Raw genomic sequence first — 13,945 nt, forward strand, 5'->3', positions numbered from 1 at the left:
CGATGTGTCTACAACAAAACAGACCTTACTTAAAAAACACGCTTCGTAATTGGTTTTTTGGCCCAGGTCGTTTGGAGTAGTCTTTGTAAGCTGAGATACGCTGATTGTTGTTTCATCTCGTCTTCTATTGGCAAGTTGTGGGCATACAACTGTAAGGCGGTTACAGGCGTGGTTGTTATTGCACCTGTTATGATTCATAGGGCAATCCAATCTTTGCAACTGTTATTTCAGCAACCTGAAGTGTATGTGCACACCAACAGAGATGGCTTTCCCTCATCTTTTCAGTAATTGGTGCCACTCCACATTGCTAACGAACCTCATTGTTCCTGACATGGATCATGAAGTTCCAAGCCACAGAAGTCGTTGAAGCGATTGGTAAAATGAAGTCTGGGAAGGCAACTGGACCAGATGATATTCCTACAGAACTCGGAAAAACAAAGCAGTGAGATTTGGCTCAATGAGTCACGTTTCTTTGGTAAGATAATTGAAGGTAGACAGATACCAGCTGAGTGCATGTCCAGTACAACAGTCCCAATTTGGAAGCAGAAGGGTAGTCCAGCTGAACGTTCCAAGTATCGTCTAGTAGAACTTCTGTCTCCCACAATGAAGGTTTTCGAGCGTATTTTTTGGTCAGAAAATCAGATAAATTGTCCACCTCATCATCAACCAGTGCCGTTTGGTCAAAAAATATGATACAATAGATGCTATCCAGGCTGCTCGCTTGCTCATCGAGAAATCAAGGCGCCTACACCTTGCTTTCCTCAATCTCAAAAAGGCGTTTGACCTTGTGCCACATGACTGGATCTGGCATGCACTCCATGGTCATGGTGTCCCTGAAGAGTTGATAGATTGAGCCAAACTGCTCTGCCACAACCCAAAAAGGCAAGTACAATCAGTGGGTGGATTATCTGGTGATTTTCCTGTTTCTGGTGGTGATGGTGGTGTCCATTAGAGATCTCAGAAATCTGTACCTTGGACTTTGTTCTATGCTGACATGCTTTTGGCCTACAAGTTCAGGCATGGGTCAACCGCCTCGCAGAATTTGGACTATGGCTCAACATTAAGAAGACTGAATATTTGAAAACAGATCTAAATGATCTGAATACGATTCAGATTAATGGTGTTGACCTTCCAAAAACAATGTCATTTAAATATCTTGGCTCAACAACTACTGCATATTGAATCCTCAATTCTGAAATATCTAATCGCATGAGCAGCGCATGGCTGAAGTGACATTCAGTGGCTGGTGTTCTACATGATAAGATTCCAGACCGGCCAAAGTCCAAAGTTTACTGATCTGCGTTCAGGTGATCTGTATGGTGCAGAATGCTGGCTTTCTACTAAGGAAACAAAAGACGGTTGTAATTTTGCGATATCTGATGAAAGTGTATTGTGTACTGATAAATAGAAATGTACTAACTTTCTACTCAGCCACAGCTAATTAAGGGATTTATTTCTTGTAGGGTGCGTCGTAGAGATCTGAAAAAGAAAGTGCTGGAAACATGCCTGTGATTTCAGACGGTCAGCCAAGATGGAATATTTTTTTCGAGACTCGCCTTTCACCCATCGAAAAATACATTGTGTAGTCTACTGGTTAATGGGAAAAAGGCCCCATTACCTGGTAATCCAGCAAGAACTGAAAATCGGTTCTGAAGCAGTGTGTGATTGGTCCAGTTATTGCAGGGAAGTTCGGGAGGATTGGGCTGAATGTGATTCAGCCACATACTGCAGGAGTACCACAGAGCAGAAAGTCAACTGTATTTTGGCGGTGCTGAACAAGTGAACAATAAGTTCTTTATCGTGCCTGTGGAATCTCACCACAGTGCTACGTTATTGAATCTTATTAAGGAATATACATTGCTCAAAACTATAATAATATTGGACTGCTGGAAGGCTTATGACTGCCTCCAGGAGGCATTTGAGGCACTTCAATGTCTCTGCATGGCTAGGAGAGGAAAAGTACATGAAGTGAACCAAGATTGTCTAGCGGGAGATGATGTCGCAGTGCACAGGAACACAACTGAGAAGAAGTGGCAGAATATTCGGAAATAACTACCTATATCGGTGCAGAAGAAGGAATGGCTACTTTGCAAAACATTAGTTCAAATACTGCCACCCCACCAGGAGGAACAGATCTACCAGTTTCTACTCGCAGCACACGCCAATGAATCCCCCACACTAATGAAGGTAAGTCAAATCTTATCACAGAAGCTTTCTATGGCTCTTTTCTATGGTTGCAGTACATACTGTCCACACAGCAAGGGGAAAAATGTAATTCTGTAGCTACGTATAATGCACTAATGTTGACAATCCTGTTGAGTGCATTGTGAGGTCATCGGAGCGGGATGATGTTGGATCTCTAACTTATCTTTCGTAGGATGGGTACCAAAGCTTTACCTTTTCAACACTTGCTGAAGACGCCTTTGCTGCAAGTAACTGTTCAACAAAGGTGAAAAACTTTGTCATTAAATTTATCAGTGTCATTCTTACCTCCTGTAGATTGTAACCCGTGATGTAACTTCTTTCTCAAAAAGTAACTCTTGAAAAGGCAAAGTTCTGGACAGAAAATGACAATGGAAAAAGTTAATTACAAATATTTTTACTCTGCAAATCCAAATGCTGCTTTCTTTTCTTCTTCAGTTTAATTCAGTGCTGAACTGTTTTCTTTTGGATCCAGCATGTAAACTAAGAAATAAGCTTCTGCTAAAGCCGTTTTATCGGTTTATGAACTTTTGTGCGACATGTTTGTCCTTTGTAGTTTCCAATTCCACTTGAAAATTCTTCCACACATGTACCGACTCTGAAATCATAAAGCTGTTTTTCTGAAGCATATGCTCTACATTCTGCCAGCCTTTTATAATATGTCTCCAGGCAATCTACCATGGTTTTCCAACACACTTCATTTGGGAGAACGAGTTTTGTGGCACCATATTTTCGGTAATAGGCAGTAGTAAAGTGGTTGTTTCTGAAGTACTTCATTATATTTATGAAATGCTCTCTCTCCCTCATTTGGAAAATGCCATTTGCTACCAGATTTAGTACGTGCTGAACATTCGTAAGTGATAATATCCAAATCGTCATAATTTTCAAGCAAAAGACGCATTTTTGAGATGTTGACAGCATTATCTGTAACCACAGAACAAATTTTGCACTTTTAAAGTCCTCACATTTTTGAATGCTGTTAACAGACTCTTTTGCCAGTTTGCAATGTGAGCATGATCAGATGTGTCAATAATGTCCACTAAATAAACATCACCCATTCTGGTAAGGCATAACAGAGGTTCACTGAGAATATTTGACCAATCATCAAACATTAGACACACTCACTGATTTTTCAGTATAAAAGAACAAGTTTTCGGTTCCTCTTTATAAACAGTTTCCAATGACTCACTAATTTTCCTTTTGTTTGGAGCGGTGTAATCTGGGTGAAGTTGATCCATAAGTCGAACAAACTGAGCATGATCAACACTACAAAAAGCAGCAATTGTTGCAAACATAAAATAAGCTACTTGCTCATCCGAAGATTTCTGCACTGATGTTGATCAAAACACATAAGAATCAAATGATCCAGCTTTTCTCTGAAAATACTGTGATGTATTTTCACTTCTCTGATTAGAAGATTATGCTACAATACCAGAAGTGGGAGTGGCAAAAGCACTGGATGTACTAAGGTTAGGTGTAGCTGTTAAAGTTGTGGTTGAAATGGTACCTGAAAGAAAAAAATCAAGTTAATGTTAATAACATATTTTCCAGATGGATTAGCAGCAATTTATTTCTTATTTGTTCTTACAATAGAACCAGAAGACGTATGCAGTACATGTTAATGCATTGTACGTGCTTCTTATTACATCCCGCTCTCATAAAATTAACACACTCCAAAACCCGACCCAAGACTGAATAATTCCGATCAGTCCATCAGCAGAAGTCAACAAACACTCAAATTCCCCAAACAAAGGTGACGCTGGCACTGATACAGTATAATAGCGGTATTCTGTTTTTAAATTTAGGTCTTTATTATATTAATTTTCCTAGTTTAAAAATTATGCAAGAGATAACATTATTACTGAATATATTTGTATACAATTCTTTTTGTTTTATAACAGCATAGGATCACTTTAGTTAGTCCATCGTTCAGGTCTCTTTGAAGGGATGGTTCGGCCTTTGCGGTCCTCCCAGTTCTTCTTCAGACGCTCCGATCTTCCTGCCCTTTCCTTGGTTGAAAATGTGCGTGCTATGAGTTTGTATCGCGTAAGGGTAAAGCAGAGGTTTTTATTCTTGAGTTTTGTATTGAATATCTTATTTGTGATGTCTTCTGTTGTAAGGCCTATTTCCTTCAGATACCCTCTTACTTCTTGATCCATTTACATCCTGTTGTGGGATTTTTTGCGACGAGATTAATGTTGTCAATCTTATGTTAATTTTAAGGACACTTCCTCTAAAGCATTAATTTTTCAATTTATGTATTTTTCATCTAAACAATGTTATGAGCCTGAAGATGTTGATAATATACAAAACATGTACCACTTTTAACCATTAAGTTGTCTTAGGCAATCATTGTATCGACTAGGTGGAAAATAAATAAATATTTAGTTATGAATCTATTGAAGTGCGATACAGACCATGAAGCTGATTTTATGTAATTGTACTAGTTGTTTCAGAAGTCCTGAATCCTGCATTCTCATAATATGTCCAAAGAATTCCAGTCTCCTCTTACGCATAGTATCTGTAAAGGGTTCTAACTCTTTGTAGACAACTTTGTTAGGTATTATCCACCACTGTTCATCTTTCTGGTATTTCTTGTTGATGCAGGTTTTTCCAATCCTCCTTCCAATTTTCTGAAGTCTGTCAGTCTTTGATTGTTTATTCAGGTGAAAAATTGTTTCTGCTGCATATGTAGTTTCCAGTTTTATAACTGTGCTGTAGTGTTTTATTTTTGCATTTATTGGTAGACATTTCTTTTTGTAGATGTCCCATGTTAATTTTTGTGCTGTAGCTATGTAATCTGTTCTTGTTTGGACTGAGAATTTTTCATTTAGGTTATGTATTATTACTTCTCCAAGATATTTAAATTTAGTTACGATTTTGGTTTTATTACTATAAATGGTAACTTCTTTGAGCTGTGTTGGTTTAGGGGGCCTAATTTATGTTTTTTTTAAAATGATATTCTGAGGCCAATTTAATTTACAATGTTTTGAAGTTCTGATATCTGGGTTTTTGCTTCTTTTATGTCAATTACTAATAATGCTAAATTGAATACATTACCAGAATTTACATAAAAGCCAACCTTCAAAAGTGGTCCATAGTGGCATGTCTGCTGCAGACAAGGGAATATTCAACCAAAAAAAAAAAAAAGTGAAATAACGTTCAGCCCATATAGCTATATTATTGTAACTTTTTGTAGCTAAAATGAAGACTACACCACTATGTGGACAGTCATAGTGACCTCCATGTTTAACTGAAAAACCACACTTGCATGTCACATACAGTACAATTACTTTGGTGAACTTTTTGATGGTCGTAAAAACAAAAACTCTTCTGTATACTGCATTTGGTAATACTGATGCGCTGCGATCATTCATGTCTACAGTCACTCTGCTTTTCATTGCTTTTTAGGTTTACACAACATTCTTATTTTATGTTGTTTTTCACTTCAATGAAATAAATGCTTGTACTACACGAGATAAAAATTACAACAAAAGGATGCAATGGAAGTAATAATCTGACTAGGCAACTCATTACTAAATCACAGGTATTAGGACAGAAACTGGGTATATACACTGGGAATTTGCATTCATCAACGAATGTTACACTCGCTGTTAAAGGTTGTAGACAAGTGTCACTATTTCATCATTTCTTCAAGAACTCCAACATTCAAAACTACTTTCTTTTTTCTTTGTTTCTTATATTCGTGGGGGAAAAGCCCTAAATGCAGATCAGTGGTGAATGATGTCAACTGACTTGAGAATTTAAGAACTTCAATTCAATTTTATGAAATTTGCAATAATCAGCATTACTTCCGTACTACCATAATATACTGTGACAAAACCGTAGAAATAACGGAAAAACCCACATTTGGAGTCTCTACATAAGCACGTTTTTAAAAAGTATTTTTGATTCTTTGAACTATTTCTGTACATTCTTAACCCCTTCAGTGCTAGTATTTTTTATGTATACATACACACTCCATGCTGTTTCTTCCTCCAAAGAATATGCAATTATTGAAAAAATAGCTTTACTAGTTATTTAACTGAAATTTTAAGATTACAAACTGAAATTAAGTATAAATTTACAATGATGATAAAAGTCTCAAAACAGACATTACTGTAGTAATGTGCAAAGAAAGGCACAGTATACAAACCTACATCACATGGTGGATACATGAAGTTTTTTCAGTCTTGTCATGAGTAGTTGAAACATATAAAGTTTTTTCAGTCTTAAGTATTGCAAGTGCAAAAAACATGTACATTTCATTCACATTCGTATCACTCCACTTCTGAAGTCCAGTATTTGGAGAAACTGGGTAAAGAGTTAAAACCTTCTTGTAATATTCATTGATAGCTTCCACAATAACCTGAAACCAGTGCAGAACTGAACAAATAAAGACATCTATTTCCGGAGAACCACCACGTAATATATTGTCTGTAACACCTGAATTGTGTGAACAGGAAGTGTGAAATATTGGAGTAAACTGACCCAGCAATCTAGGAAAATGATGACTATCTTTATCTTTCTATTTCACTAGTGGAGGTAGACTCTTCACCTTCATCTTTCTCAGTGATGTCACCATCATTGTCCACATCTTCACCATTACTTTGTATCACATTTTCAATTTCATATTCACCATCACTTTCAATGTCCAGAAAATTATATATATTTTTCTTTTTGCAATTTGCTTTACGTCGCACCGACACAGATGGGTCTCATGGCAATGAAAATTATTATCCAAGTCACTATCATCTGAAAACTGTCCAAATTCATCATTGCCAAGACATTTCATCTTTCGCGACACGCCATTTTTTGTTGTTGTTGTGGTCGGAAGCACAGAAGATATATATTTCAACCTTGCTAGGAAACAAAATCCTGACATAAATACAAGGAAAAAGTTAACTATCCGTCCTTTAGAACTTCCTTGAACTTCTGGCATGCCATGTGAACTGATGGGATGTTGCATATATTTTTATGGGCTTATCAAAGCAAGCGCTGTATGAAAACTTAAATTTACGGGTTTAGCACAGATGGCTTGTCATCACATAACACATATTTATGAGTTTAGCATTGATACCGTTAAACAAAAAATGAAAATTCATTAAATAACTTACCTGCCATCATCTTCACTGTCTTCAACTTCCATGTGTGGAATTTCTGCTAAATGATTTTTCATTCTGACAACTTGGCCCTCTACCACAAAATGACAAAATACGTCGTAAGAGCTGGATGTCATTCGAAAAAACTTGTGTGACAAAACAGTGTCATGTAACAAAATGTGTGACGCGATATTACCAAGCTACAGTGCAGGCTGCGACGTGAAGTAATGATAGATGGACATGACTGAGAGGCATAAGACATATGTACGATAATTTGATTTTCCCAAACGGAAATTTTCCTATTCTTCCCACTCCCCACATATATTTGGGTCTCACACCCATTCTCGATTTCTTTTCAACTTCATCAAAAGAAGACCAAACAATATCACAGTTTTCTACCAGTCATATTGAATTTTTGAGCTTAAAATACTCAAAAGCCAAGACCAACAAGGAACACATCTGCACTCTGTCACTAAACTTCATAACCTGCCCCAGCTCCTTGTTTCACACCGTGCACCAGCATCTGGAATGGGGACTCACCAGGGTAAGATTCATTACCAATTAGGTGATTATTGAATGATGTAATTGGGCTAATACTGTATTACAGAACAAAGGACATAGGACCTAAAAGGGTCATGTCATTTTCATGTCCAAATATTTGAGTGGAATAGTCTTCAATTTCATTTGATGATAAAGGGCACTGGGGAGGCAAACCACTGTTCATGACATGCTTCACAACCCATTTCCCTTTGTAGTTGTAATTATATTGGCCTATTTCACAAGTGTATTTCTGTTGTTTCTTCTCTTTTTGACCTATGCACCGGTTAGAGCTTTGAGAATACGTGAATCATTGATTTCTTGCCCTTTTTTATATATATTATAGTATCTTGCAGCCAGATGTTGAAGGTCCACCCAGTCAATACTAATACAAAGTCCGATTTAACTAAAATTCAATGTTCTCAAAAACATATTTCATGCAGGACATGTTTCAATCCAAATGGATCATCTTCTGCTATGTAGTAGATTAATAATAATAATAATAATAATAATAATAATAATAATAATAATAATAATAATAATAATAATAATAATAATAATAATAATAAAGTATGCCGATCATTTTTAGTAAACAATACTTCACAATACGTTTATGAAAGTTCAAATCCATTTTTCTACAAATAAAAATATCCTCTCATTCATATGTAGATTAAGTCCAGAATAAAATGTTCCTTTAAAAAATGTATATATAGCAAGGGAACATCACAAAAAATATTTTATTATGCATTAATAAAATCTTATTCAGAAAATGTAATGTAGGCCTAATGTCAACACGTATCGTTAGTTACATTAACTTGAAAATGGAAGTGCAATAAATGTTATTTATCTGAATCTTGAAGATTATGTTTAGAAAGAAAAAAGGAAAAATGAGAAAAGCAGAAGGGAATTAAAGGAACAATTTGGGTTCGGAAATAAAAATTTGTGTATTCATTCCCCATTGACCTCGCTCTGTTACTCACTGCCCGTCAGCCAAGCTGACACTAAAATTTTAAGGACAGCTGATTGCTACGTAATGCTACTTCTGTTCAGGGAAAGGGATGGCAAGGGAGGAGGAAGAGGATCTGGAGGGGAAAATATAATAGGAGTATTATATGCTTTAGGTAAAATGTTGATATGTTGCTTGCTATTAGTATTTATTATTACATTGTATAGTACATCGAATGATTTCTGAGATTTCATTTAGATTTAAAATCGGATTATTTCTCTGATCCAAATAGACCTATATACAAAAATACTATTCCATTTAAAAGAATAAACTATTTTATTAATGGATGTGTGATATGAGGCTGTTCCAAAATTTCCCTCTCTTCATCAAGACAGCCAGTATGGCACCCAATCTAGTGATTACAAATTGTGCATCACCACCTCTCCTGCCCTGCCACCCAACATTCTGATGGTAAAAAGTTTTTCAACCAATAGGACTCGAACTGGCTATCCACGGTGTCAGACCCTATAGACTTCACACCGTAACGAGCATGACCATCAGGCGGGCTATAATAATAATTAGTGGACCTGTGCTGCTCCGCAGCATTGTTGGCTGGATCTTAACATTTTCAAACAATCTTGGCCATGACTGAATACTGGTTCGGGTAAGTAAACTACCCAATTTTTCAAGAGTTTGTCCCTGCGCTTTATATACGGTCATACAGAAGGCTAGTCGAATTGATAACTCCCCATCTGTATGTACGTAGACTGTTTTGTCTTAGCAGCTTGTAAGTTATTAGGAAGGTTCTGCCATCTTTTGAGTATATTCAGAAGCTTGGGAAAGAATCAGAGAATCTAGTACAGAATGGTATTCTTCCATCGTCAAAGGACGTGTATACTCTCTGGGTTCACATATAGTAATCAAACATGGCTGCATGCAACGACATTGCTAAGGATGAAAATCACATATATCAGAACATTAATAGAAGTGTATACGATCTATGATTGCTGAAGCCCTGACAGAAAAGCATTATACATTCTACGAAGAGGTACATGGATTGCCTCAGATGGGGTCAAGCCAGCGGACTGACATGATAGCTATACCACCGGGCTCAAGGGTTCATAACAGACCCCACAATTAGAACCGAAGCATTATCCTCTCAACCACATGATGTATACAAGGAGAAATGTGATATATACGAACCTACAATTCCATACTATGCCGAGAAATATCATCTGGACTCCACAGATGTTTTAGGATTGATTATAAGAGCATGAGGCACCATTACTCACACATTGCAGAACTTTTGTAAGAAATTTAATTTGCATAACGAATTTATTATGGACACTGGATTAGCAGCTCTGAAAGGATCATTAGTAGAGTTTGTGATTTTTAGCATTTGCGATAAATGCGAAATACGTCGAAACTTTATCAGTGTATGTGCCTTCATCTTATATGACCCGTATGAGTGGTTTTTAGCGATTTTGAATTAGCGATAAAATGCGAAATTTGTTCAAAATGCGAAGTTATGCAATTTATGCAAAATAGATGCAAAACTCTTGGTTTTATACGAAATAAACATATATCTTTTTTTAAACGATGCATTCTTCCTAAAAATAAGATATATGTTGTTATTTATTTCAGGAGAAAGAATTATTACGGCGCCCATTGTGATCGTAAGGCGGTAACATACTTTGACGGACAGTGCACGGAACATTTATAAGTTCACTATTACAGTTAGCTGGTCAGAGAGATTTATTCTGTTTGTTTTTCACATTGAACTGTAGGTATTACCTATAGTTCAGTGGTTTTGCAGCTTACCCGATTGATGTCAGAAGCTGAAGCTATTTTCTCTTTGTACATAGTAACTCTGAGCTGAAGTACGGAAAATAAAAAGCACCTCAGTTAGCCGCTCGTTGTAAACAATCATGGTGGCATCCAAGCGCGGCATGGATGAGGTTATTCATAACTGGCTTGAAAATAGTGATGTTGAAAGTAGAAATGATTCTCTGGAGAGTGAAAATACTTCTTATTCTTCAACTGACAGTGATGAAAGTGATTCTGATTTCAGTTCCTAGATGATAGTGTCAACTGAAACTACTTGACAAAACCAGAATGCAACAAGAGCAGGTGAAAAGTCTAGTAAAATGATACTTGGAATTATGATCTTGTTGACAATAAGCCTGTTTCTGTAACATGCAAACCACCAGTTTCTGAAATTCACTCTACAGTGAGGAGGGGTTGGGAAATTATCCGAAAGAAATGGACGTAGGGAATGAATTTCTAACCCCACACCTCTGGGACCACGTTACTAAGGAAACAATGCCTATGCCTCTATATTTCTTGCTAATTTATCTGCTTCCCTTGAAACCAGTAATACTTACGAACAAAAACATTAGTTTCCTGTTACTATAGACAATTTAAAAGCTCACTTTGCTCTGTGTATTCTTATGTATGTGATTAGTCAAATTTACGTTCAAGTGACAGAAATACATAAATGGTATGCAAGGGAATATTTCCTTTCACAAGTAATGATGGGCCAAAGGGTTAAATCATTCAATGTGTGGAATATCTTTCACTGGCCAAAGAGCACTGCAAAGAACAATCAATCAAACAGCAAATGCACTTTCAAGGACACACATTCATTCTCTTTGTGTTGACGCTTGATCATAGTCGGTTATTGAGCAGTAGTTCCTGTTTTAAAGTACGGTGGCGATTTATTTTAATGTCTGGTAGCCATGGGTAGAAGCGAAGTGACGATCAAACAGCATGCCGAGAGTCACAGATCGGGACATTTTTATGTAAGCGATACAAATAGGTCTATATTGATGTGCTGACTTTGCAATCAAAGACTTGAAGGAACAAAAAATATTTTGCAGTCCTTCCTTTGCCTCAGCAGCACTGATGTGCATTTGGGCCTCCACGAACGGTGTCGATGTAGAATTATTTTAGCAAGTACAAAATAATTATAACTGATAGGCCGTCTCGAATGAAGGAGGACACCGTTTAAACAATTGGATGTTGTACTTCAATCATCAGTGAAATTCCTGTTCCTTGTAAGTGTGTTGTATTGTGATAAATAAATACGTTCAGAATAGTATTTTTCACTTTGAAATTGTGTTCGTAAATTTGTAAATAGGCATATCCGTGTGTGTGTGTTAATACTTCTTGAAGTCTTATGTTGATGTTTGTCTTATTTTCTATAGTGAATTTAAAGGTTGCAAGCTCGGATCCCACTGGTGTCCGGTTGGCAATTTTTGTTCTGTACTTAACATCTCTTCAACACGTACTAAATGTACGTAACACGACCTAATAGGTTGAAAGTCGGTTTCGATTAGCAAATTATGCCTATTTTTAACCAATTTGCTACAAAACGCTAAATTTGAGAAATTTAGATGCTACAAAATGCTAAATTTGAAAATCAAAATGCTAAATCTGATTTTTAAATGCTATAAACCACAAACTCTAATCATTAGCAATAGTAAAAAATCATCTATACTCTTAGCTATATCTTTGTCCTATGAGGAATTCCTCATAGATTGCAAAATTATTGACTGATACACATATTTTAAAAATTATTAAGTAGGCTTTACTACAGTATACCTATCATTTATGGAAATATTTTAAACAACCATTGTAATTATTAACCAAATTTTCCTGTAAGCTTTGTCTTTTTGGCAGCCTCCAAATGGGGGAAGCAGAAATAAATGCATTTCTCTCTCTCAGCAACCTGCTAAGTACAGAATCTATTGCGGGTTAGTATAATTCTTTGCCTGCAATTGAGGCGCTCGGGGCTAGATAACGGTAAGTCGCACAGTGAGCAATATTGAGATTTGTACGCATTTTGTATCTGCTAGAGGATGGCGAGCCACTGGAGAAATGGTATTTGAAGAAACCAAGAAACGGCAGCACACGCTCTGTTGTTATGTATTGCACCAAGACACAGCACATAATTTTTTTGCTTTAGTAGGGTAAGCCGCAGCAAGATGGCGTCTTGCAGAGGAAACGGTGTGAGCTGTTGTTTTGATGAAAAAATGCATTTTGGAACGGAGACGGAAGCCGATTGTCTTGAGAGTGAATCCTCGTGCAATGACAGTGTTGTAGATGTGGATTACCAGCCAAATCCATGTGATATCTCATCAACATCAGAGGTAAGCATCAACAAAATATTATGTGGCATGCCATATTATAACATGTGACAATGTGGCTTATCATGACAATGCAGTAGATGTAGTACTGTAAGATAACGCTAATATTTAATGGAAGTATGAACTACAGGACTATGTATAAGATATTTATATGGAGCCAAGTAACCATAAACGACTGTTAAACTAAGATGGGCATCACTAGGTGACTGCTATAGGGGTTATTGTGGCTTGCCATTATATAGCTCTTAAATTGCTGTATTGTTCAGTGTAGTTTCATAGGTTCATGCTATTAGTTTTTTATTCTTTTTTCTTCCGCAAGGATGAAGACTTAGCTCCCATTGTTAGAGAGGTGCCCATCTCACCTGCTAAGAATGGAAGGCATCGATGGCGGCAGCAAACACCAGAGTTGAGTAAAAGGGCTAAACGTAAACACCGGTGTAATCGGGTATGTACTTAAACATAGCTATTAACCAGAATTTTAAAAAATATTAGAAAAATAATTACTGTAATTAAATAATAATATTATTTAGGAAAGCCGGCAGAGAATATTGAATTAATATTAAATTAGTAATACGATATGTTTCATAAACATGTTGTAAGATAGACATTATTTTTTTATTTTTAAGGGTGAAGAAAACACTGTTCACGGAGACTTCCGCAAAATTAATGTCAAGAAGCGTGGTCGTCTTACACAAACATCGTAGATTGCGACCTTAACATCAAAAAATCGTAGGCCCATTCCTATACGGCATAAGAAACTGATGTCATGGACCAGCTTCCCTACATACCTGCGGTGCATCATGGATATTATTTATCTCTGACTCAGTACAAAACCGCAGAGCAGGTTGAGGAACCTGAATTAATTGATGGCAGTTTCTTCGATGACGGAGAGTGTGTCGTGATCGGTGATCAGTAAAGCCAAATGTTGACATAAACTTTCATGATAGACAATGACATGCCACAAAATTATATGTTTTTTCTACTACGTACATTAGTTAAAAAAAGGTTCT

General features: G+C 36.6%; 1 protein-coding gene across 2 annotated transcripts in view; it reads right to left on the minus strand.

Moving 5' to 3' along the window:
* The window catches only part of LOC136883567 (uncharacterized), a 49,589-nt gene that overhangs the window by 9,706 nt on the left and 25,938 nt on the right, over positions 1-13,945 (minus strand). The gene's annotated exons all lie outside the window — the stretch shown is intronic.

This window comes from Anabrus simplex, chromosome 11 (assembly GCF_040414725.1).
Source record: "Anabrus simplex isolate iqAnaSimp1 chromosome 11, ASM4041472v1, whole genome shotgun sequence".
NCBI classification, from domain to species: domain Eukaryota; kingdom Metazoa; phylum Arthropoda; class Insecta; order Orthoptera; family Tettigoniidae; genus Anabrus; species Anabrus simplex.